Here is a 27,102-nt window from a genome sequence, read left to right on the forward strand (position 1 = left end):
TTTCACCCGCTAGATGTTGCGGCAGTTCACTTAATACGTGTCTCACCACCTGACCACTTGTCAAATGCTCATCCTCTGGTTTCCTTTTCATTTAGTGGATTTTTTCACTTATCTCTGTTGCACCAATATTAGGCTCGTGGTTATGCTCCCTATCAAACTTAAAACTTTCAGATTCATTTTAAGTACATGCCCATCCATGACAATTAATTATTGCATATTGTGTACATTCCCATAGTGTTACGGCACTTTTCCTCTTTTCCTTATAATAAATATAACCTTTTAGGCTCAGCAGTTTATTGCCTTTGTTGGAGAATACATATGTGGCTTTCTCCATTTCTACACCATCACCTAGTATAATACAAAATACATATAAATCCATTGAGAAAACACTATAGTTTTCTTTGCCTACAATACTACTTATATTTTCATAAACGATAAAGAACTTAGCCTTTTTTTGATTGGCATCCTTCACTCTCACATAAAATAATATCAATCTGTTCTTATGATCAGTATTCAGTATTTACCCAGATCCTAATCATTTCAACTTCTGATCTGACCGTTTTATTAGATTTGTTTATTTTCTTAGCAGCAACTCATTTCATTGTAATTATTTGTTTAGCCATGCTGGCCAAAACCTTCTTATTAATGTGTTCATATGTGCATAGTATTCTTCCCATTATTCCGATGAGTGCGGGCACAGCAAACATTTTACGCAGCTTCATGATATTACAATCCACAGTCTCTGACGTGCCCACATATTCCTACAGTTGTATTTGCCGCCCTGCTTGAAACAGTATGTTTTACATCTATTAAAAACTTATCATATGAAGTTTGTGTGCGCACTCATTTTGTGCCTTTTTCAGCTTCACCACCTATAACATCTATCAAATCGCAGCATCGCTGTGAATGTCGTCGGCAATTTCAAAGGCAACATTTTTGGGGGCGCAGTGATCACATAGATTCGCATTTCCCATTAATTAATCTAACTATGGTCAAGCAAGGCAAACACTGGACAATCACCTGTATCCTATTAACCCAGCACAGGTATATAAAAGCTGTGACAGCAGGCAGAACAGAGATCATGGGTTGGATCAAGAGTCAGAAGCAGAACAAGAGAACCAGAGTGGAAGCCGAGGGAGAGGAGAAGCTGAGGGAGAGGAGAAGCCGAGTCAGCATGCCAGAGGAAACCCTTGGGATCCTGCTGGCCTAGGAATACGGGTTGGAGATCCCAATCCTGGCAGGGCAAGCAGCAGGCGCTGCATGTAGGCACAGGAGAAGCTCCCTTCACTAGCCGGCGAGTGTGAAGAGAAGCGCCTGGTTATTTGGCAGTGCCTCGGGGAGCAGGAACAAAGCGAAGGAGCTGCCGAGACTGTGTGTCAGGGACACTTATAATACCCAGGGCGCTCAAAGCAGGCAGTGCAGCTGCTAGGGGTCTATATATTTGTGACCGAAGTGCATGAACTGACTGAAAGTAACATCCCACACTGAAACAAGTAAAACTAACCCATTACTCATATTGAATACCGAAGTGAAAGTAACCCAAGTTACTCCTATTGAATACCGAACTGAAACAAGTGAAAGTAACCCAAGTTACTCCTATTGAATAACGAACTGAAGGAAAACTACAAGGTGGCATTTAATTAAGCAACAAAACCCTTATTGAATACTGAAGTGAAAGAAACAAGCTAAAATAACCACGTTGCTTGTATTGAAGAGTAAACTGAATAAAACAAGTGAAGATATTATGGAATGCAATAGTGACTGAATTGAATGAAAATACATTTACTGAACTTTGTTTGGAATACAGCAAGTAGGCTGACCTTTATTTTGAACATCGAACTGAAAGGCAGAAGCCAAAAGACATTTGATATATGAATGTAATGGTATGGAACCAATCTTAATGAACATGGAAGTGAAAATCAAAAGGAAGCTAAATGGAACAAAAAAAACAAAGGTGGTAAAATTGAAGTTGCACTTTAAGAAACTGTCCATTAAGTCTGATATTGAGCTTTGAATGAAACTTGGGCATTCCTGGTTATGTGACCTGTAATGTGTGGACCAAGGGGTCTGAAACTGTGCCAAGACCAAAGAACTACAACTTGTGAACCAAGGATGATGAAAAAGTGAATGTTACATTCCTGCTTGCGTGACCTGTAATGGGTGGACCGTGTGGTCTGAAACTGCTTCTTGACCACAGAATTCCTATATCTCAACAAGGAAGCTTGCTGTGGGAAAAGCAGGAAAACAACCCTTGATGAGCTTCAGACTTGGGGAAGGGAACCCTGAGTTGTGCAAGTCCAGATCAAAGACTCCAAGCTTCAAGATATTTCCTTTTCATATTGACACTAAGCTTGGGGAAGGGAACCCTGGGTTGTGCAAGTCCAGATCAAAGACTCCAAGCTTCAAGATATTTCCTTTTCATATTGACACTAAGCTTGGGGAAGGGAACCCTGGGTTGTGCAAGTGCAGATCAAAGACTCCAAGCTTCAAAATATTTCCTTTTCATATTGACACTAAGCTTGGGGAAGGGAACCCTGGGTTGTGCAAGTCCAGATCAAAGACTCCAAGCTTCAAGATATTTCCTTTTCATATTGACACTAAGCTTGGGGAAGGGAACCCTGGGTTTTGGTGTTCCAAAACAGTATTACCTAGGAGGAGTGATTGAACTTAGTGTTGACCCTATTGACATTTGGGAGAAAAAGCTGATGAAAAAGCCAGAGCTTGAAGTAGGTCAGAACTTTATGCTCGGAATAGTATTTTAAGTTGTGATTGATGTTCTTAGACATTGGGCCTCATTATAAGTCTGGCGGTAGCCGTGCCGGTAAAACCGGCAGGCCTCCGCCAGACTTGTGAATTTATCCGGCACCTGGCTTCACGGAAACACCGGGGAATTACGACCCCAGTGTTCCTGGAAGTCAGGTGCCTGAAAATCGTTAATCCCCTTTCCTGTTTGAGTCCCATAGGACTGAATGGGAATGGGGATGACGGAAGCACCAGCACCGTTAATAATGGTGCTGGTGCTTCTGTGAAAGTCTGTGGGCGGCTGGCATCCCGCCCGCAAGGTCAGACCTGATGGCGGGACGGCAGCCGCCTGCAGACTTAGAGTGTGCCAGTCCTATAACAACGGTGCCGGTAGGCTTACTAGCACCGTTGTTACCGGACCGGCACACTCCTAATGAGGCCCATTGTTTTGTATTAGTTGTGAGACCAAGTAGATGCTTTTATACACAGACTCACTCTTTAGTTGAACATTATGACACAGATTGACTATAGTTTCATTAGATAGGGAAAATCCCACCTCAGTATAGGACAAGTTAGGTCTTTAGCCATCCGGATATTTTCTTTAAAAAAAGAGTGTTCAACTTTGAATCCATTGTATGTGTCTGCTCCCATGATGCCAACCTCACACTACCTGATCCTGTCCCTGGGAGCAGCTATGTGAGGATCACATGAGAGGAGACCGCTTCTGGGGAGATGTCATGGCTTCATTGCATGAGACATGGTATCCCCCATTTGCCCATGAAGATGACCCCTTTATACTGTTAGGGAAACAAGAAAAACCCTTTCCCAAAGCTCAGTAGATCAGACTTCCATCCCTGGTATAAAATGTGGAAGATCCAAGACAAGCTTTTGCTGTTTTAATTATTCATTTACAACAGTTGGAAGTGATTTTACAAGTAAGATACACCACCGGACAACAATGGACTCCTTTTCCCACAATCACTCAAATTCTAGGACGAGAATGAAAAAAACAATGCAGAATGAAAAGAGCCCCAAGCTCAATGAGCATTCTAGTTGTTTCCAAAGTTCACCTGCATGTGGGAGACTCAAAGACCAGAGACTGAGTCATGAGGGCTTCTGCTGTTTGGAAGAAGATGTGTCCTTCCTTCACAAACCTTGTGAGGCCTGGAAGCACGAACCAGTGTGGTGGAGCCGAGCGGCTCACCAGAAGCGGAGAAGAGAAACGCTGCAGGTCGCGCCACAGGCAGTTGAAAACTCCTGGCCGTGTGGCAACCACAGAAAGCAACGGTTTACCTACCAGGACCTGGATTGAGACAGGTGTGCTGAAGTGCATCTGTGGGAGACACTGGAACAAAGCGAGAGCACTCCAGGCGTGGAAGCAAGCAGTACACATTTGCCGCTTGACTAAGAACAGGGCCGGGAACACCAAGAAGAGCCAGTGAGCCATCCCAAACACTGTGGGGATGCCACAGCATTTCGGCAACTGCGCCAAATACGAACTGTGATAATTAAAGCCACAGAAAGAGAGAAAGTAAAGAGACTGAATGAGAAACAAGAACACATATTGCAAATAAGACCCCTAACAAGATATGATTGTATGTAATACAAATATGTGGGGAAGCCGAATCGAATAATGTAACAAGGAGAGTTAATATACAAAAGAGGTTATGCACAACTGTGGAAGTAAAAGAACGAACAACGTGTAATGATGAGAACTCCTGGCAGGAGAGAAAACCAGGCATTTACAATTGTGTGTGAATACAAGAAGCGCTGGCAGGAGGGTATATCAGGCAATGATCAGTGTGAATAGAAGAAGCCCTGGTAGAAGAGTATACCAGGCAATGAGCAGTGTGAACACAAGAAGTCCTGGCATGGGAATATACCAGGCAGCTGCAAGTTTACATGAAGTTTACATGAAGAAATATAGAACTGGGTTGAACAGTACAAAAGGAACTTGCTGAAAGAAGTGGAACTACAACGCCGGGCAGGTTTGTAAATAACAGTACTGTTGTGCGCCAAGAAAGACACAACTGTTAGAACAAAAATCAATTGCATTGAGGAGAATTCCAAGGGAAGGGAACCACCCTCTGGAGCCAAGGCGTTTCACCCTTGTAGAACTTTTATGTTGGAGCGGTTTATTCTTCCTTTACAAACTCTTTGCAATCATCTAAGGTTAAAGACATTTCCCTTTTCACCTTATTGTTCAGTTTATAGTGTGATGGTCAGAATTGAACTTTTGGATACAAGGACTGTTTTGATTTTGACATCCTGACAGACAGATCCTTAGTTTTTGGTTTTATGTAGGGACATTCCTCTTAGAGCAGGGTCAGAGAGGCCTTTTCCCAACCCTTTTGTTTTCAATACAATTATTTAACCAAAAACATGCCAACCTTGTGTCTGACTTTCATTCCTGACTCCTCACAATTCTTTCAGACAGCATTTTCTTAACACCTATGTAAGTCTGTCTCTGCTTCTGTGCCACTACAATGTAATCTGGGTAAAATGCCAGCCTGGCACCATCATGAAATCCCCTTGCTTTCAGGCTGCCATCAAGATTTTAACTTTGTCCTGATACTTAAGGCAATTTGTGATGATGGCTTTCAGTGTTGCCGCTGTGCTGGCACATCATGTGTGCCCTATGACCAGACCACTTAACTCTTCCACATTAGGCAACAGTTTCAGTATAAACTCCTCCTGGAATTTCTCGAGTCCACCCTTTTTAGTGCCTTCTGCTAGTCTTAGCAAGCGTATGTTGTTGCGGTGCGAGCTGTCCTCCAAGTTCACAACTTTAACCTGGAGGTTGGCATGGTTTTCTCTCAAGACTGCCACATCTTTCATGGTGCTCGAAGTGTATTCTCCGCTCTGGACACCCGTTGCTCAACTGTAGTTGCTCTTTCCTTTAACTTTTCCAGCTCATTGCGAATCAGGGCTGCGCCCTGGGTGGGTGTACCAAGTTGCTTTGGGAGTTTTTGTTGCCTTCCATGATCAGTTGTTTAAGATTGCTGTTGGATATGCAGTCCGCAGGTGGCACGCCCCACTTAGCTACACCAGTAGCCTGGCTTGTGGCTCGATTTACAATGCCTATGCTGCGCCCTGTGCTCTGCAACTTTGTTGTATGGTGTATTTACTAGCCTTGCCAGCCAGTGTTTTAGCAGACATCTTCCCAGGCATCAGGCTAGGGGCTTCAGGCATCAATGAGAGGGCCAGCTGTTCCTACGTGTGCTGCAGTACCACGTCTCCGCTTGGGTATTAATTTAATATGGCGAGGACTGAGGCAGGAAACCGAGGGAGAATGTGATGGTTCGCTCGCCATTGTCTCCCGTGCTGGCCTGGCCCGCGGCAAGTAATCAATCCAAGGCCCAGCCAGCCAGCCATCCAGAGCAGACGGTCTGGCTGCTGAGTGCCCCCTGCCGACCCTGCACCTCCTGAGGTGACAGAGCTTCATTTGCAGGACCTGCTCTACTGCCCCAACAGGAAGCAGCCTGCTCTCAGTGACTGTTCTCCTCACTTGTGGCCCAGTGCCAGATCCCATACTCTGCCAGGACTGCCAGGGTGACTCGGGTCGAGGGCTCCATCATTGGGGGGACACCCCCGAAGTTGTGAATGTGGCTCCGGGGGCAGTTTCTTCAATCGCTTGCGGAGGCACGGCTTACTACTGATCCACCCCAGCTCCATGGGTGCGGGTACCCCTCTGTCACCCTAAGAAGGCATCTGCCAATGTGTGGGCGGCCAGGAGCACCAGAGATCCGGTCCACCCAGGAGAATAGGATGCTCCCATTTCATCAGGTGTCACCAGCGGGGGCACAGATTCACCTCACTCTATTTCAGCACTGCATAACCATAGTGAGGGCCTCCGAGGATGGTTTATAGCGAATAGTTCTAATGACAGTTTTTCGAATGCAAAAATGTCGAAAAAATTAAGTCGACATTTTTTTTCGAATGCTTCTTTTTTATTATTTCTTTTTTTATGGGGGGGGTTCTCCCCCGCCCCCCAAACCCCTGTTTTTTTTCTTTAACACTTCATTTTTCTTACAACCCCCCCCAAAAAACGTATTAAATAAAAAAAATAATACATTCGAAAAAAGCAATTGCGACTTTATTTTTTCGACATTTTTGCATTTTGAAAAAATGCATTCGACAAATTGACTGGACACCGTCTGGTGAATATGAAGGCAGATGCGAAGCACTGAATGAGAGAGCAGGAATATTCTAAGGTGTAAAAAATGGAACATACCCTGGTTTGAACTATGAGGAAACCAGAAGCGTGGGATTGGTAGACAGCCTAGCAGGAGGGATAGTGTGTTAGTGTGAGAGAACCTCCCCCTGGCGAAAGGAGGACGCACTCATGACTAATGGAGATAGCTTTGTGTGAATAGTGCGTAGCGTTCGTGGAAGTCCGGTGCAAAGCGTAGTCTCCTGTTAGTCTCACTAAACAAATCCAACACTTGCCAATCCCCTGTTACTATTACCCAAGTCAGTGGTTCTCATATAAAATACGGCATGGAGGTGAAGAAGAGGGGTGTCTACGAATTATGGAATAAACGGACGATACATATAAGCAACACACACATTATTATAGAAGGTTTAAGGGTTTCTAAAAACTCAAGAATAGTAGTCTAAAAAAATACACAGGCACTTATTTTCAAGTAGGTGTAGTGGCGATTTAAACAGCTGCTTTTCGTTATGTGTTTCACGCCTTGAAACACTTGTGTATAGGCGCGTTATAAATAAAAAAAAGTTGCAGCTCCTGCCTTGGTCGCACTTGTGGCAGCCAATTCAAGGCAAACCACCCAGGCGGAGCCGAGGGAAAATCACACGATGTGAAATAATGAAGTGTATCCTTCCACTCAAAAAGAGGCCCTACAGGCCAGGGGCCTACCGGGGGTGTCACGGTGGGGCAGTCCAGCCCTAGTCGCCGCGCACAGGGACACAAAAGGACTCAGCAGCCGCAGTCAGACTTTCCCTCCTATCCCAGGTCCCCTTGATATTAGGACGCCAACATTTCGCAGGAGGTAGCCTTGCAGGGCCAGCTGAGAATCCCCCAGGATTCAGGCCAAAACCCGGTACGGTGGCGCCAGGAGCACGGTAGCCCAACCACTAAGCTGGTCAGCCACAGGATGGTTCCAGGGCACTTCTGAAGGCTTCCTTTGGCAGGGCGCCGAGCAGACGTCAGGAATGGATGGTCCCTCCACTCCAAGGGTCGTAGCTCCTTCGCAGGACTACTAAAGATCAAGAGCAAGACAGGACTCCAGGACACCAGCAGAAGTTGGTTGCCAGGCCTCCTTCAGTCGGGTCTCGGGTCTCTTCATGGGTCTCACAGCTTGGCTCCTTCAGGTTTCTCAAGGAGCTCTGAAGAATGGGTGCAAGGCTACTCTTCTTATGCCAATAGCCAGGGAAGAGCTGCAACTCCCACTAGCCAATAGCAGGACTAGCCCACGCACACCCCATCACTGGTCCAATCAGGACCACTGGCTGGAACATTCATGCATATCACTCAGACACACTGAAACCAGTTTATGGATTGGAGTCAGACAGACCCAGCCCACATCCTGCCAGCAAACACACACAGCCTTCCAGTAGCCCGCCAAAAGCTTTTGCTTCTGCTTTCCCAGGCACTGGAAGTCCTTATAAGGATTTTCTTGGCCTCTAAGGCCAGGAAGAAGGCTAAAGGACAAGATGGCAAAAGAACAGGCGAAAAATCTCGTGGCACAGCCATGTTTGACCATTAGCCAAAGGTAGTAAGTAGCCAAAGGCGGTAAACGCAGTAAAGCTAAAACGAAAATCTGCAAAAAGTGGGCAAAAAGTCACTGCTGCCACCAGCCTATCCTTTGAGCCCTCCTAAAGTAACCAAAAATCCTCTGGGTGTTAGTCTAGGGCAACACAAAAATGCACCCCATTGTACTGCAGTGTAAGCTGCATTGTACAATGATAAAAAGTTACCACAAGTGATACAAAAGTAACCAAAAGTAGTAACATAGTAACACGACTTAGGGAAACAATGTTTCCCAGTACTGACAGCCTGAAGGACATATCAGTTTCCCCATAACATATGAGCAAAGGCCAGTGCGTTGAAGCTTAATACTTCACTGTACTGCAGAAAGTACAGATCAGATTAAAAAATAAAGCAAAATGTTTGGGGGTTCCATAAGGATGGAAGGAACGGGGAAGTAAAGAGAAATCTTTCCTAACACACGCCCTCCCCCCCCAGACTAAGGGACAGGTGCCCTGCATGGGCCCTCTGTCCCAGTCGGTTATCCCTGTTGGACAGCCCATCAGAATTGCTACATTTGCGATCTGACCTTTGCCCAATAGTGAATTTCAAGGCCTGCAGACTCATGAACCACCTGAGCCACTTTGGATTCTCTCCCTTAACATCTATCAGCCACTTCAAAGGCTTAGGGGGAGCATATACAGTGAAGTGAGTCCCATGGAGGTAGGACCTCAACTTCCTAAGGCACCATACAATGGAAAAACAACTCTTCTCCACCTTGGGCCAACTGAGATCTCCACTCCTAAACTGGTAGCTGATTAGACAAATAGGATGTTCCTCACCTTGGTCATTAAGCTGTGAAAGTTTTCCAACTATCCCAGTGTCATAGGCATCTGTCTGAGCCAAGAAAGGTCTCTTCCAATCAGGGGCATCTTGTCCTCCTATACTCCAACATCATGCATGAGGAAGGCCAATGGCTCCTGTTCAGTCTGACACTCGGCTGTCTCCCTGAACAAGTTTGCCTGATGAAGGTCCTGGCACCCAGTCTCTTGAGTCAGACCCTGTTCCCTTCAAGTGGGGGTTGAATCTGCCATGTCATCCAGACATGTATTGCTGAGCTCCATTTTCCCATTCAGAACAGGGGCTAAGCTCAGTTGACAGGTGTCAGTTGCAGCCACCAATCCAGAGGTCCATACACTGAAGTAAGGCTCTGAAAAGGCCGAAACTGCTATCTCCTCCTCAGCACAGACTGACAGGGATATGTTGCCATACCCTGCAGAGAGACCATGACAGCAACTGCACTTTTCGGTACAGAGCTGATCCACTAAGGTGTTACCTCTTAGTGAAGAGTGTGCTTCTGTCTTGGGGACAGAATACAGAGCTCTAGTATCCATAGAGCATCCAAAACTGGCTTTACCTGTATATCCATCCAGTTCCTCGGAAATTAACTCTTGACAGCTAGAATGCTCACACACTCTTTGTTCCAACACAGGGTGGATCTCACAGCAATGATCAGAACCTTCTCTTGGTTCCGAGCCGTCACAATACCCAATTTTGGTGGGTTCACTTATTCCCAGAATACAGTCTGGTTTACACCATCCGGTTATAAAGGGTGTCAGTGACATCAAGGGGGGAGATTACTTCAGCAAACTCTCCAGCTCACCTTGCTGATGTGGGGTCAGGTGAGGAGACACTAGGCCCTCCTCACTGAAGCCATTAGAAGGGCTGCTTTGACACAGGGTAGGGAGACACAGATTTATCTGGCTCCCACTCTCTAGCCATATGCAGGGCTCCAATTTTACCCCTCAAGATAAAATCCTCTATACTATTCCTCGGAAACTATATGGCAACCTGTCCAAGTTCACCAAAGCCTTAAGAATAGTTTACCTTGCCAAGATTTGTAGCATGGCAAGGCTCATGCCACTGACAGGTGGTCAGGGATTTACAGAACAGGTTTGACAGGTGAAGGGCTCACCTCCTTCTCTGGGGCACACTGAGTGCTCTAATGAAACGCCTGATAGATCTGACAGATCTCTCTCTCTCAGACCATCCTTTGGATGACAGCTCAGTGACACTTGACAGGTCACTTTACCATCCCTCCACTGGGTCTGACCACTAGTGAGCACAGCAGAGGAGCTACCTCTGTAGCTGTCATTCTGTAGGGTGTCAATGACAGACTTGGCAGTCATTCCCTATGAGTTGGCACAAGGGCCTATGGGCTTGTGATCAGCAATCACCACTTGCAACCTTTTGCCTGAGGTCTGCAGAGTCAACGGGCTAATAAAATTAGGCTTTGTCTCTGGTAGCAAGGAGTTCATTCCTAAAAGTGAACTCTGGAGTAATTGAATTCTTGTCTCACTCCTGTCAACCTGGTGACAGAGAGTTAGACTCCTACAGTGGTTTTCCTTTGGGACCCCCATCATGGGCCAGAAGGAATGTGTGTTAGACCACACAGGTGATATCCTGACACTAGGATGCATTACCAGAGGAATGTCACACCAACTGTAGGAGGAAGGGCCTCACAACCTGAGCAACCTCCAACCTCTCAAGGTCTACTCTGGTGGGCTCTGTGGGTTTACTTTGCAGTAACCCACCTTCCTGTTGAACTCTTTGCTTCACTGGAGGAGAATATTCCGATTGGAAGCTGGCCTTTCTCCATAGGCCTAACCGTGATGTTTTTCTCTTTCGTTGTCCTATACTTCTCTCGCTCCGAGGACTCTCCTCTACTTGTATACTAGGCAGCTGAGGCGACCCATAGGATTCAAGGTTTTCTGGGGGTCCCTCTTCCAAACTAGGAATGGGAACACTTCCAACTACCTCAACATCAGTTGTAGGTAAAGCAGGGGGAATATTCTCCTTCCCACTGCCTCTATTTCTGACTCCACTTGCCATGGGTTTCCCCTTAGGCCTAGGCTTTCTCTTAGGCCTGGCTAAAACAGCCTGATGTTGAGACCTAGTGCTTGAAGGGTCTGGTGAGGGCCTATCAGGACCTAAGTCCTGAAGGCTCAGCTCATCCAGCACTCTTCTAGGAACCACTCCCCTCATATGGACAGATGCCCTGGCCATTTCTCTATTCACAGCTTGAATGACGGTGCTACTGGAACATTAAGAGAGGGCCTACCAGCCAACTGAGTATCCCCCACATAAACTCCTGCAAGAACATGTGGGTTTACCATGAAGGAAGCTACATCAGTAGGACTGGACCCAGTGTTCCTAACAGTAAAGGTAGTTACACCTCCTACCTGAACACTATCCTCATAAGAATTATTACTATGCAATAGGACTGGGATGGGAGCCAATGCTCCAGCACTACTAGTTTCCAAGGAACCTAGACTAGCTTCAGACTCTTCCTCTGAGGGAATGCAGTCTAAAGGGAAGGAAACCACTGCCACCTCTTCTTCCTCATACTGAGGGAAGGCCAGGCTGGCAGAGTGGGCCCCCAAGGTCTTACCCTTACATTTGAGGTCTACCTTCCTGTGGTCACTTGCTCCACTATATAAAAAGTCCCACTGGCACTTGACACATAGGGAGGCTTAGAGTAACCACTCACATGCTTGGTAGGGTTAGTCCCACTACCCTGACCTGATTCTGATGACTTCCCCTTATTAATCTTTTTGTGGACCTTCTTGGGCATAGTTTTATCAGTACCCCCCACCCTCTTTGTGTTTCCTTCCATCCTCCTACTTACCTGAAGCAGGCATGTCCTTATGGGACACTCTATGCGAAACCCATAAGTCAGCAGCAAAGGCTAGCCTCTTTGGATTTAACTCAGTTGAGTCAGCCAAATGCTGCTTAAGCTCTGGGGAACAATAGGCAAAAACATGTTCAAGCATGACCAAATTGATCATGTCCTCAAAGGTGGTTACCTGATAGCCTTCTATCCAGCCATACATGTTATTCAAAGAATCTTCAACAAAAATTACATAGGTCATACATTCTTTTCTTTTGTATTATCTAAACCTCCTCAAGTATTGGGCAGGAGTCTTCCCAAACTTGGGGATCAGAGATTTCTTCAGTTTTACAAAGTCTAATCTATCAGCCTTTGACATTTCCATAATGGAACGGCAGCCAGAATGGGGCAGTCTGCTGATCAACCATGCAATTCTGTCAGCATCACTCACTCCTTGTACCTCACATGCATATTCAAAAGTTACAAGCCAGTCAATTACGTAATTCTTCTCTTCATACATACTCAAGAGATCTTTAGGAAACCTAGGCTGTGAAGAGGACCCAGAACCATCTCCAGATCCTCTGGAAGAACCTTGTGAAGCCTGAATCTTGGCAAGCTCCAGCTGGTGATCCCTGTCTTTCTGCCTTTCAACCCTCTCTATTTCCAATTTCCATTTCAAACTCAAGCTCTTTCTCTTTGAGCCTAAGGGTGTCTCTTTTCAAATTGAACAATGCCTCAGCATTTGAAGAGGTCACAGCCAGAAGTCCAGAGGATGCACTTTCTTCCTCCTCAACCTCAACAGTAGCCACTGTAGTGGCAGCAATTACATTACTGGTGCCAGGCCCAGCCCCAGCTCTACTATCAGGACCATTTGTCAAGTTAGGCACAACCTTGTTTCTCTCAAAGAACATACTTTTGACAACTAACTCAGCTTTTGTGCCAGAGACTGTCAAGCCTCTCTTAGCAGACAACTTTCTCAATTGATCCACCTTTGTGGCACTCAAAGCGGTGAAAGTGATTGTCTCCATTATATTTAGTACAGTAGGTGACTCAAGGAAATCAAAATGCATAGTGTTCTGTGTAAGAATGTTCTGGACACACCACCAGTGATCTACACTGTGGTACCAAATAAAGATCCTTTTCACAAAACACGCAGATGTTATGTGGAGAGGGTAATCCCACTGCTGTACACCAATTTGTGAGGACTGATTTTCTATACTCTGGCCTGGTGGACAGATGTATAGAAGGCCAACCTATATTGTGACAGGAACAACTCTGGGAAGCTGTAGCCATATCAGTTTACGTAGCATTGACAGGTGGTCTAGGCTAGGTTCTTCGGAGGGGCAGAGCTTGTAAAGGGTCCACGATGAGGTCACACAATGGGAATCACAAATTTCACTTAGACAGGATGTATAAAAATACAGTTATTTAATTATGGCCAAAATACACTATAGAAAAATGACTACAAGCATGTAGACATATCACACACCACTATCAAACTAAATACACATATACATTCACTTGGTTATAAGGCATAATACAAATCAGAAACTCCTGCAAAGGAAAGGTTAGACAAGTATTATGCTCAAAAAGGTCCACAGAGATGATCCCTATTTCAAATTGTCCAACTCAAAGTTGCCTGGGGCCTTGTGACTAATAGTTCAGGATACAGTTTCACAGAACTTCGGATGCAGAAATAAAGGAGGTAGGGTCTCTGAGGTCCAGTGAAAGGTTCTTAGGGTTAAGGTTCAATTTAGACTAATGCCCAAAAGTAGCCCCAACAGTGAGATGTCGTGTACAAGCAAGCTATGGCTAAGCCACAAGTGTTAGAAATAAGCTTTATTATAAGCCAATAGATTTATAATGGGAGTATCGGGGTAGGTTAGAAACTCTGTAACTTAGCCCCCATACTCCTATTCTTCCCCCAAATTTGACAGAACAAAGGACGAATGTCCGACATTGCTTTTCCCGCCAAAAGCCACAGTCCTCAATTCCCAGGGGTTGCAGGTGCAAGCTGATCTCCGGTTGGTGTTTTTCACTGTTGCAAGGACACTCGGTCAAAGAATGCAGAAAAACTTGATGCAGCACCCCTCTCAGGACTGGACTCTGGTCAGGTAAGCAATTTTTTGATGGCGGTCACCGCGCACTGTGACGCAAATATACTCAGCAGCCGTGGTCAGACTTTCCCTCTTATCTCGGGTCCCCTTGATGCTAGGATGCCGAAATTCCGCAAGAGGTAGTCTTGCATGGCCAGCTGAGGATCCCCAAGTTTCAGGCCACAACTCGGTACGGTGACGCCGGCAGCCCAAAAACGAAGCTGGTCAGCCACATGATATGATATGTTATGATGGATTATTTATAACGCACTTAATACCCAGAGGCTTCTAAGTGCGGACCCGGGGATCGAACCTGTGTTGCTCCGCGTTGTCTTGCTTCCAAGGCGAGCACGTTGCCGCTGAGCTATCCTCCCGAGACCAAATGACAGTTCCAGGGCACTACCGAAGGCTTCCTTTGGCAGGGCACCGAGCAGACATCGGGAATGGATGGTCCCTCCACTCCAAGGGTCGTAGCTCCTTTCGCAGGACTGCTAAAGATCAAGAGCAAGACATGGCTCCTCCAGGACAGCAGCAGAAGTTGGTTGCCAGGCCTCCTTTAGTCTGGTCTCCGGTCTCTTCGCGGGTCCCACAGCTGGATAGGACACATGGCTCCTTCAGGTTTCTCTAGGATCTCTGAAGAATGGGTGCAGGGGTCCTCTTCTTATCCTAAAAACCAGGTAAGAGCTGAAACTCCCACTAGCCAATAGCAAGACTAGCCCACACACACGTCATCATTGGTCCAATCAGGACCACTGGCTGGAACTTTAATGCATATCACTCAGACACACTGAACCCAGTTTGTGGATTGGAGTCAGACAGACCCAGCCCACATCCTGCCAGCAAAGACACACAGCCTAGTAGCCCGCCAAAAGCTTCTGCTTTCCTGGGAACTGGCTGCCCTTATAAGGATTTTCCTGGCTTCTGAGGCCAGGAAGAAGGCTAAAGGACAAGATGGCAAAAGAACAGACGAAAAATCTCGTGGCACGGCCATGTTTGACCAGTCGCAACGGTTAGTCGCCAAACATGGTAAACGTGATAAAGCTAAAATGAAAATCCCCAAAAAGTGGGGACAAGTCACTGCTCCCACCAGCCTATCCTTCTAGCACACCGAGAGTAACCAAAAAATCCTCAAAGTGTAAGTCTACGGCAAAACAAAAATGAACCCCATTGTTCTGCAGTGTAAACTGCATTGTACAATGATAAAAAGCTACCACAAGTGATACAAAAGTAACCAAATATAGTAACATAGTAACACAACTAAGAGAAACAATGTTTACCAGTAATGACAGCCTGAAGGACATATCAGTTTCCCCATATCATATGAGCAAAGGCCAGTGCAGTGAAGCTTAGGGCTTCACTGTACTGCAAAAAGTACAGGTCAGATGCAAAAATAAAAGCAAAAAGTGTGAGGGTTCCATAAAGATGGAAGGAAAGGTGCAGGAAAGAGAAATCTTTCCTAACAAATACTCCCAACAAAAAATAGGAAAAACAGACACGTAGAACCTTTGGTCCCTGCTTTCACTCACATAGCTCCATCGATACATTTGGATCATTAGTGCATTTAGTACCACAGGAGGAAACTACTATTATAACTGCCTGATCAAAAAAAGTAAACATGCATCTTTTAAATGTGCAGGAATAACCAGGTGCAAAGAAATAATTATTACAAAAACATTTTCCAGTGAAAACATTTTTACATGCTTATGAAAAAATACTCACATTGGGAATTGGACTTACACTTTTACTCCCTAAATTGTTTTTCTTTTTTTTAAAAAGTACGCATAGCTTTACAAAGAAAACCTTTTGCACTAACAAATTAATACAGCAAAATACATCAGACTAAATCAAAATATATGTATCATACAAATATTCATTTACATGTTACATCAGCAATTAACATCATAAAAATATCATAAAATAAGTTAAAATCACCAAGGAAGAATACATATAAAATGCTAAATGTCCTATTTAAGACAAATTACTTCCATTATAATCAGCTGAAGTAAGCATTCTAAAACTTCCAAATTTCCAATATGCAATTTCATCTACAGCTAAAAATAACTAATTTAAGAATGAAAGGGCAATTTTCCAAACATGATAAAATGCCACCGTTATGACCAATGATTCTGCGCATAAAATAGAGGCCCAGAATTGATCAGGCCCGATGCTAGTAAAATCACTAACAAACCGGGCATAGCTTTTCCAATAATATTTAACAAGATACAAGCAACTAGCAAGGACATGTCTGGCAGTGTCTATATGTTTATGACACATGCTACACAATCTCTGCTCACATGGAATGTCCAGCCTTGCCCCCATATATTCAAATGTGCCTAAGATGTTAAAACACAGATATAGAATGTATCTTTAAAGATCATTACTACAAAATTTCAATAAATAGCTACAATGCAGACCAGGCCGCAAGCTTTGTCCAACATATTCACTATACCTTTTTTTCTCAGTTAAAGCCTGCAATGTCAATGAACAATCTCAATTAACAGTTTTAAATGTTGACTTTCTCAGTCAATCATAAGCATTTTCCTTAGTTGGAGGATCAAGGCTGACAGTCTCTAATAATTCTGAGGTCCGCTTGAGGTCCGTATAGGCTTTAGTAGTGTTGCTCTTAGAAGCAGATGTTGCAACAAGACAGAGAAGAGAACCCCCTTCTTGTGCACTCATAAATAACTTGCTAACATTTACAATGCAATATCTTCCAAAGTGCAAGTCTTTGCTCATGCTGGCAGCCTTGACAGGAACTGCTCTAGGTAAACCCAAAAATGATCGAAATAATGTACCCTCTATAACCCCAAGCTAGCATATGTGACTTTTCTAGAGTGCCTCTAGGCCATACAATAAGCCAGGAAGAAGAATGATGCTATAAAACTCCAGAAAGCCCTGTATAGAATGTCCACATTTTCTGGACAGAAAGTTCTTGATGATTAACCATTTTCTCATGAATTTATAAGTCATACTGTTATCATAAAAGGTACATTCCGGTTGAACTTTGATAGGAATTCCGAAGTAAACATATGATTATACCACATTGGTTGACACACCATCATTCTTCCAGTTAAAGCATTTGGTGCCTTATTTCCAATTACTGATATCTTAGTTTTACTAAGGTTAATTCTTAGGTTGTTCTCCTTAGCAAAGACATGTAAAGCCTCAAGAGAGTGCTGGAGCCCTAGTGGAGTACGGTCTAACCAGATCCTGTCATCCACATACGAGACCCAAGGTACGTGTTCATTACCTATTTTGGGTGGGAAATTGTGGCAATTCCTGAGGGCCTCATCCATGTCGGCAAAATACAAATTGTATAAGAGGGGCGCCAAGACACACCCTTGAGATAAGACCCTCCTGATTTAATCTAACTGCCACTGTAGTATTGGTATACATCCCCTTAATTAGGTGTAGGGTAATAAGTTCAATTCCCCAATTAGTCAATGGGCTTCATTACGACCCGGGCGGTAAGGGAACAATGATGCTGGTAAAGGATTACCGGCATCGCTTACCGCTCCGGACAATCATGACCCGCCAATCCGCTATTAGCGGCACCGTAATTAACGGTGCCTCTTACAGCGGCATGGGCGCGGGCACGCGACCCCTCATGTCGACAATACCGGCATGGCGTAAACAGAAGGACATCGCAAGTCAGGCAGCCATGCAAATAACGGCCTACTGAAGGCCGAAAAGTACCTTACCGGCATTGAGCAAATACCGGCATCGCGGACCACCCGTAAACGGCCATGTGCAGTGTTCTCAACTGCCACAGGTGCACACAATCAGCACAGGTGGAGGAAATATAGACTGGGCCAGCACAAAAGGAGCACACCCCACCCCTTCCCACACCCAGTCACACACCAAAATGATTCCCATACTACTAGCAATGCTGGGCCTGGAGGACATGATTGCAGTGGAATTCCAGCTACAACAACAACAACAACGACAACAACAACAGGCAGCACAGAGGAGACGCAGGAGGAGAATGAGGGTTAGGTAGGCCCAGCATGCCCCACCAGTGCAGCCAGTGGTACCACGCAAGCAGCCCCCAATCCCTCGCATCAGAGCCAGTCCATACAACCTAACCCCTGAGCAGATCCACACCCTGTACCGTCTGGACCGGGACACCATCACCACCATTGTGGACATGATACATGATGACATTGTCATCCTGATTGAAACACGTACCGCCTTCCCACCCCTACTGAAGGTAGTGTCTGTGCTCCACTTCCTGGCCACAGGCACCTACCAGCACACAGTGGGGCACATGCATGGCATATCACAACCATTATTCTCATGTACGCTGAACCAAGTGCTTAATGCCCTCCTGAAGCACACAGGCGACCACATTTACTTACCACGGACTGCCCAGGAGATCTCAAACACCAAAGTTGGTTTCCATTCACTGGCCGGCATCCCTGTTTGCATTGGCGCCATCGACTGCACCCATGTGGAATTGCTGGTCCCTCACAAGGTATCGTACCGCAACTGTAGGTTAAACCACTCCATCAACGTGCAAATGGTATGTGACTCAAACAAGATCATCACACATTTTTGTGCCCGATTCCCCGGATCAACCCATGATTCAATGGTCCTGCAGAACTCCACGATACCACGCTACATGGAGCGACATGCAGGGCAGAGATCCTGGCTTCTCAGTGACTTGCATGTTAGGCTCATAGAAATGCGATGTGGGTAGATGATTGGGGGAGAGATGCATAATTCACCTGGCTGAGATGGGGGGGAGAGATGCATACTTCACCTGGCTGAGATGGGGGGCGAGAGATGCACACTTCACCCTGGCTGAGATGGGGGGGAGAGATGCATACTTCACATGGCTGAGGTGAGGGGGGAGATGCATACTTCACCTGGCTGAGATGGGGGGGGGATGCATACTTCATCTGGCTGAGATGGGGGGATGCATACTTCACCTGGCTGAGATGGGGGAGAGATGCATACTTCACCTGGCTGAGATGGGGGGGGGGGAGATGCATACTTCACCAGGCTGAGATGGGGGGATGCATACTTCACCTGGCTGAGATGGGGGGGAGATGCATACTTCACCTGGCTGAGATGGGGGGGATGCATACTTCACCTGGCTGAGATGGGGGGGAGAGATGCATACTTCACCTGGCTGAGATGGGGGGGGAGGAGAGATGCATACTTCAACTGGCTGAGATGGGGGGGAGAGATGCATACTTCACCTGGCTGAGATGGGGGGGGGAGATGCATACTTCACCTGGCTGAGATGGGGGGGGATGCATACTTCACCTGGCTGAGATGGGGGGGGAGATGCATACTTCACCTGGCTGCGAGTGCCTGAGAGAATGGACCATGTTCATACCCCAAAACAGGCCAGACCAGACCTGCCACCTGACCACTGACCACATAATGCAAGATGTAAGCTGCCCTACCATGTAAATGATGCAGTGTCACAACCATTCCATAGCCATCTACATGTGCACTGTACTCAATCAGACCGTATCCCCCCACCCCCCCACACAATGCAGCTACAAGCAATTAGTATGGCCAATACACAGCACCAAATACCATCAACAGAAAGGACAGTCCTCCATTACTGCGTACAAAGGAGTCACACGAGGGCCAAATACATTAATACACCACTACACTGACACAGAGGTCCAACAAAACTGCATGTCACCATTTGTTGTGCATAGTGAGATCATCATGAGGCTGACATCAACAGTGACAGGATGAAAGCATACAAATGACTGCACATCAGCCAGATCATGGAAACAACCGGCGTGGACTAACACAGTGCATGAGCACTCACAAGGAGCAGGGCCCCCCTGAGCCCACTAGACGATGACACGCACACCTGTCCATAAGAGGAATACACACATAGCAGTCACATTGTTTGTCTCCATTCATGCATGGAAATGTGGTTGCAATCAGGAAACAAATGCATGCTATGGTGTCATTGATACAGGTCCCATATGATGTGATGACTTACACATATACATTGTTGCCCACATGCAGGTGATGCAGGCTATCCCTTGAAGAGGTGGCTCCTTACCCCAGTCCGGAACCCACAGAACAGGCATGAGGAGGACTACAATCGTGCGCATACACGTACACGTGTGGTGATTGAGCAGACATTTGGCCTCTTGAAGGCACGGTTTCGCTGCCTCAGCAGGTCTGGTGGGGCACTCCTGTACAGCCATGAGAAGGTGGCCAAGAACGTCATGGCATGTGTCATGCTACACAATATGTGCATCAGACGGAATGTGCCACTGCCCCCTGACGCTGAACTGCAACCACCTGAGGATGAGGAGGGTGGAGATGGGGCTGCACTTCAGGGAGGCAGCGATGCACAGGAGGGACGTGCCATGCGTCAGACTCTGATCAACCAATGTTTCTAGCACACATGGACGGGGAGTGTGACATGGAGGTGGCACTCAGGGCACTGGGTGTGTCTTGGACATGGATACTGTAGACTGTTCACCAATAAAGCACATGTACACAATAAGCAATGTCCGCACATGTGAATTATGATTTCCCAACAGGTGTATTAAAGAAATATAACAACGTGCACAAGCCCTCCACCCCACACACCCTCTCCCCCCTCCCCCTTCAACTCCCCCACACACCCTCTCCCCCCTCAACTCCCCCACACACCCTCTCCCCCTCCCCCCTCAACTCCCACACACACCCTTTCCCCCCTCCCCCCTCAAATCCCCCACACACCCTCTCCCCCCACCCCCCTCAACTCCCCCACACACCCTCTCCCTCCCCCCCCCTCAACTCCCCCAAACATGGGGTGCATTAGCGTGCAACATTAGTCCACATGGCACCAGTATGCCTGGCTGTACCTACAGCCCTCCCCCTCTTCCAGCACCAGGTGCACCCCTGTCCGATCTGCACAGGTTCCGGCCAGACCTATGCACGGGGCTGGTCCTGGTTGAGCTTGCATTGGAAGATATCCCAGGTTGTTCTGGCAACTGTGGTGGACGCATGGCCTGCATTGCTGCCACCATTTTGGAGAGGACCTGCCACACTGCAGCCAATTCGCTGCAAATGTCCTTCGAGGTGGTCTTGATTGCTATTTTCAGGGATGCAGCACATTCCCTAATGTCATCCCTTGCCCAGCCACATTACGTTATATGCTGTGTCAACAGCCCTGTGAGCTCCTCCTGGCGCTTCTGAATAGCCCTGATCCCCTCTTGGCTGGTTGGAACTGGTGGATGTGTGAGGGGTTTCCAACATGCTTTGTTCCTCATGCACAGTTGGCGTGGGGCTGGAACTTGCGGGCCATGAATCACCAGGAGACAGCCCGTGCATGCTGCTGTTGTGCAAGCTGCATGGGGAGAGTTGTGGTGAATGCAGGGGGCCTGTGTCGGTAGTTGCCCCATGCAGGTGAACATCTGCCTCATCGTCCGACACGGCTGCTGTGGCAGCTGTCTCACCCACTGTGCTGCTGGCAGCCGATGCAGTGCCTTCTGCCACTGGCTCCTGGTTGCTGGTGGCTGGTGTGGGTGCTGTTGTGGGGCCGTAGTGCACATTGGTGCTGTGGCCTCTGGGGTTTTCTTGGCCTTCCGCAGTGGTGTAGGTTGGCCTCTACCCCTTGAAGTTGAGGGGCGGTGTTCTCCCTCCTCGCCCCAGGCCTTCTTTTGTGTTGTGTGGCATCATCCTCCCTAGTGTCCTCGTCACCGCTGTTTGAATGCGTGCCTGTGGGGGAGCAATAGAGGGAGAGGGTTAGTGATGGGTCTACAGGCATCAGGCATGCATTGGGGTGGCTGCATTCATATGGAATGGGAGTTGATTAACATTGTACATTGTGGGAGTGACATACGGGTTGCTTGGCTTTTGGGTGGGTGATGCATGGAAGTGTCTGGGTTGAAACACATATGGGGTGCATTATGCATGTGGACAAGATGATGCTGTGCACTGCCTGTAGGCAGTCTTGTACATATGTGTCTGGTGGACCCTGCTCTACATCATTGCACTGTCAGTTGAGGTAGACATTGTGTTGGTATTAGCATTGTTTCATTTGGGACACCTACCTGCATCGGCTGATGACGGGGCTCCTCGCTCCATGTCCCCCACTGCCTCAATTCCCTCCGTCCCTATGGTGCTGGCGCAGATCTCCTCCTATGGTTGTAACTTGATGGGGGAGTCCGCACCTCCACCTGTCGCCATCCCCAGGTCGCGGTTGGCAGAGAGGATGCTCCGCACGCGTAAATGCAGATCGTCCCAGCGCTTATGGACATCTTTGGGAGTGTGGGGTGTGGTGCCAACGGCACTTACTTTCTGGGCAACCTTCGCCCATATCTGTTTCTTGCGCTGCACTGCAGGGCGGGACATGTCAGAGGAGAAGACAACATCTGCATGTTCCTGCAGCGTCTCTGCAAGCATGGTCAACTCCTCTCGGGAGAAGCGCACCTTACGCAGGCGATCTGTGCTTTTTTTAACAGCTTTCAGCATGGTGAGATGCAGCAGGCAGTAATGGAGGTGTGTTAGAGTTCTGGGGGTCAGATGGCTCCTGGTTGTGGTGGATGGCAATGGATTGTGTTTTTAAAGATGGCAGCCGTTCTCTTTCCCGTTCCTGTGCGATGACGCTACCTCCGGTTCCACTTATTAGCGGTGACCGGTAATAGCGATTACCGCTGTTAGAGGTGACCGTTATTAGGGGTCACCGCTAATGCCGATGGCTTGGATGCTGGTGGAGCTATTTGCACTTCGTGCGATGCCGGAAAGGGCGATTTTTCGCCCTTTTACGGCATGGCGGTGGGGTCATTACCGGCATGGCGCAAAGCTTGTGCCCGCATACTCGTAATAGGCCGCTTTTAGCGGTCTATTGCCAGCACAGACACAGTAGTTGCTCCATGCCGGTAATGACCGGTATTTAGCGCCCGGGTCGTAATGAGGCCCACTGTGTCCCAGAGTCTCGAGCGCTTAGCATAGTCATACACACTTGAGTAATCAATAAACCCTAAGTATAGCCTGGTACCAGGATTTCTATGAGTTTCTGCAAACAAATACTTAATGGCAAATATATTGTGAATAGTGGAAAGACCACACATGAAATCAGTTTCTAATTTACTCAAGAGTCTTTTTTCTTCAACCCATTTATTCGATTTAAGTATGAGAAGAGTAGCAACGGTTTCACTGCTGGAGTCGGTCATTGCAAATGATCTATAATTATGAAGGGTTGTCCTTGCCCCTTTTTTAAATACAGGAATCAAGATCGACCTCTTCCAGCTATCAGGTATAACACCCCAAATATGGATGCAAATATCCTATACAGGATTTGGGTCCAGTGCTCTGGGTTTTCTTTGATAACAATATTGGCTATACAATGTGGCCGGGGGCTCTCGATTCCTTCAACTTTAATATAACCACCTTGATATCCTCCATATCAAACCGCATAACTAAAGTGTTAATGGTGCCTTTATTAATATTAGGCTCGTAAATAGAAGCAAGCACTGCTCTCAGGGTATGAGTGATATTCTTGGAGGTATAATTACCCAAATCTTCAACAGTCACTGAAGGACCGAAATATAATTCTTTAATATAGGAAATCCAATTAGTTTTGGAAAAAGAGTTCACCTCTATGGGATTATTAGTGTCCCAGTGTGTTCTAGGAGGAGTCAAAGCAAGATGGCTGCTTTGCTACAATGCACTGCTCTGAGGCACGGAAATCCAGGAAAGTCTACAGTTAAATTTGCAGATGGCAGGCCCACAACAACCTCCTTGGGTTCCATGTGTTAATATCCCCGCAAAAATATCGCGATACAGAAATATCACCATATTTATGCGGAGATATTGACCCATGGACCTTGCGGGGAATACCCCTGCAGCCCCCGCATTATTTAAAAATGTGCGAGGGACACCCCCGCAACCCCCGCTCCCACAAAATATCCTCCCCAAAAATATCGCCTATGGCGAGACAAACAGCCATATGTACAGCAATATTTTTGGTGGGGATATTTTGTAGAGATACCCATCCTCGGTGATCAGAACGTGTTTACACAGCGGAGCCGTGACCCAGAATCTGTGTGATCCTGCCTGCGAGTGGATTTGAACGTAAGACCGCCAGAACAATGTGGGGGCTGCTGGGCGACTGAAATGACTGAGGTGTCGGAGTGTGGCCAGGAAGACTTGCGGTGGCCTGGCACACGTTGGATGGAGGTGTAACGCTGGTACAGTGTAGTGCTGCGACCTGAGCTTGATGTGACGGGGTCACCTGGGGCCACAGTATGTGGGAATAACTAGCCACGAGAGCAGAAGAAGGAGAGACTACGGGCGTCCGTGGCAGGAGCTGCAGTGCCTCTCTAAATAACAGATATCCACCCGATTCCATGACTGGATGAGTACCCGGACCCATTCGTGGGAGTAAACCCTGCTGACTGCGACCTTTTGTGTGGTAAAGTGTCCCAGGCTCTTGGCAAGAGGTCTTCCGACCGGGATCAGTGGTGCAGAAGTGGAGTTTGGGCCTCCAGGAATCCATCTGGAGACCAGCGTGATGCATCAAGATGGCATTCAGGCACGGGTAGAAGGTGCATTGAGATGGCCGGAGGTGCGGACACCACTCCATACGCCTCGATTCATGCCTGGCCTGGAGCTGAGCTACGGAGACATGAGGAGAGAGGGCACTGTGATCAACTGCTGAATCTCCTATTGAAATCCTCTGCAAACACGACAAAACCCGAAGAAACATAGCTATCTTGACTACTGTACTGTCGGGGACCAATTTGAGCACTAATATCGCACCATTCTCTTAGATACAGGGGAAAGGATATCCCAAACTCGAAAGCTGCTGCCATCTTGGAGCCAGAAGGGACGAATCCGTAAATTGAGAGATTGGTGAGGGATCAGACAACACTGATGAACTTACCCATGAGGGAAAGTGCAGGCAGAGATTAAAACATCCCTCCGATGCGTTGAGCCCGGGAAGATGCTCCGGTGAATGCAGTGGAGCGAGGTGACGGACCCTGTATGCTGGTAGGGGAGCTGGAGTGGTGAGGTGTGATAATGAGCCACCGTAGAAAACCTGTGTGAAGCGGGCATGACCGACGGCTGGCCTTGATTGCAGCCAGAGCCACATCTAGAGAGAGATGAAACACAGAGTGCAATATGGATGGACGGCGCCGCTGACGGTGATCGCAAAACGTGGTGGTTGAATAACAAAGTCGTAGGTAAGGAAGATGCCTATCTAGATGGAGCAATGTAAATGCAGGGGAGAGGATAGAGGGCCCGGCGATCATGGGAAACCATCCCTGAGAAGCTGCAAGATTTTACCTCCATGCGCATACCCCAGCCAGTGACTAGAGTGATTATATCTGATGCTAGGTAAGCTCTGTCAGTCTGCAGGGTTCTGAGCGGCAGTTGCATTCCTTGTACCTTCTGCTTTCCCGTCTCTTGCTCATTCAACTTGCAGATCCTGTTTTATAAACATAAATGCTGCACAATACCATGGCATCATTTACTGCAGACATGAATACTTATTGGTGTTTCCTCGTGTTCAGCAAAAGTAAGGATCACAGACTACAAAAGCGTTGCAGAAGTACAGCAAATGCATCACATTTTCCATCCTTCTTCTGCCACTCCTCCTACTGCCACAACCCTGGCCCCTAACCCCCCACCGACGGGTGTACCACATCCCTGTACCCCGCCTCGGAACACCTTCAAAGGTGCCAACCAGCTTCACTTAGCTGCCCTCAACTCTTGCTCTGCCATTGACATGTTAGACACGCTCGGCATAGCATACACAAACTATGCCGACCATACCCAAGTCCTCCTCCCCCTCTCTGGTGAATACGACCAAGACGCAGAAGCTCTCCTCCAGATATACACCACCATCCAATCCTGGATGGCAATCAATGGTCTCTGCCTAAATGGGGATAAAACTGAGATCATCATCCTGGGCCCCAAGGAAATTCTATCCAGACTCAACAAAAGAAAACACCCACTTCACCATTGACAACACCAAAATATCAGTCTCCACAGCAGTAAAGACCCTTGGAGTCTACATAGACTCAACACTCTCAATGACAAGACAGGTCAGCGCCATTTCATCTGCATCTGCCTTCACCACCAAACTTATATATGCCATTAAACCCTTTCTCTCCACCCAAAATTGCCTTTCCGTCGCCAGAGCTACAATAGGAGCCAGACTTGATTAATGCAATGCCCTTCTTGCAGGCACCTGTACCAAAAACATCAACAGGGTCCAAATAGTACAAAATAACGCGCTCTGAGCCGCCCTACACATTCCCAAAAACAAACACATAACCCAGGCCAGACGGGACGCCCATTGGCTCCCAGTCAAAGAACGGATCAACTTCAAAATCCTCACCCTTACACACAAATGTATCAATCTATCCGCGCCCTAATACCTATCAAAAACCATTTCCAAGAACATCTCTACCTGCCCTAAAAGAAGTCACCACACCAACCAACTCCGCGTTCCCCCAATAAAGAGAGCGAACACTGGTGGGCTTAGGCTTTCCCTACATAGCGCCCAAACTCTGGAATGCCTTACCCAACGATCTTAGAGCAGAACCCGCTCTATACTCCTTTCGCAAATCTCTCAAAACCACGTTATTCATATAGCTTCACACAACACTAGCCCTCAGCTATCTACTGCCGTCAAATAAGCTGAACTGCAAATGCAATTTATATGTAACTATGATGATTCTAAATGCAAAATCTATGTATCTATTAAGCTTGAAACTAAGATGGAACTAAATGCAAATTCTATGTAACTTTTCCCTCCTTTTTAACCAGGAATGAATATCTGTAACAGCGCCACAATGCCCACGGGCTGATGCGTGCTTTAAAAATACAAATAAATAAATAAATCAAACACTCCTCTGACATCTGTCACCTCCTTGAATACTTTGACCTTGATGTCCTCGCTC

At 47.0% G+C, this 27,102-nt stretch overlaps 1 long non-coding RNA gene across 3 annotated transcripts in view; it reads left to right on the top strand.

The window, feature by feature from the left end:
- The window catches only part of LOC138503192 (uncharacterized), a 341,052-nt gene that overhangs the window by 200,112 nt on the left and 113,838 nt on the right, over positions 1 to 27,102 (top strand). The window contains exon 3 of one of the 3 annotated variants that reach the window (XR_011279580.1): positions 20,219 to 20,702. The exons of the other annotated variants lie outside the window; for them this stretch is intronic. This is a non-coding gene — a long non-coding RNA (uncharacterized lncRNA). Of the gene's footprint in view, positions 1 to 20,218; positions 20,703 to 27,102 lie in introns of those variants that run through there. 3 annotated transcript variants of the gene reach the window in all.

This window comes from Ambystoma mexicanum, chromosome 11 (assembly GCF_040938575.1).
Source record: "Ambystoma mexicanum isolate Mex_15411 chromosome 11, UKY_AmexF1_1, whole genome shotgun sequence".
In the NCBI taxonomy this organism is placed as follows: Eukaryota; Metazoa; Chordata; class Amphibia; order Caudata; family Ambystomatidae; genus Ambystoma; species Ambystoma mexicanum.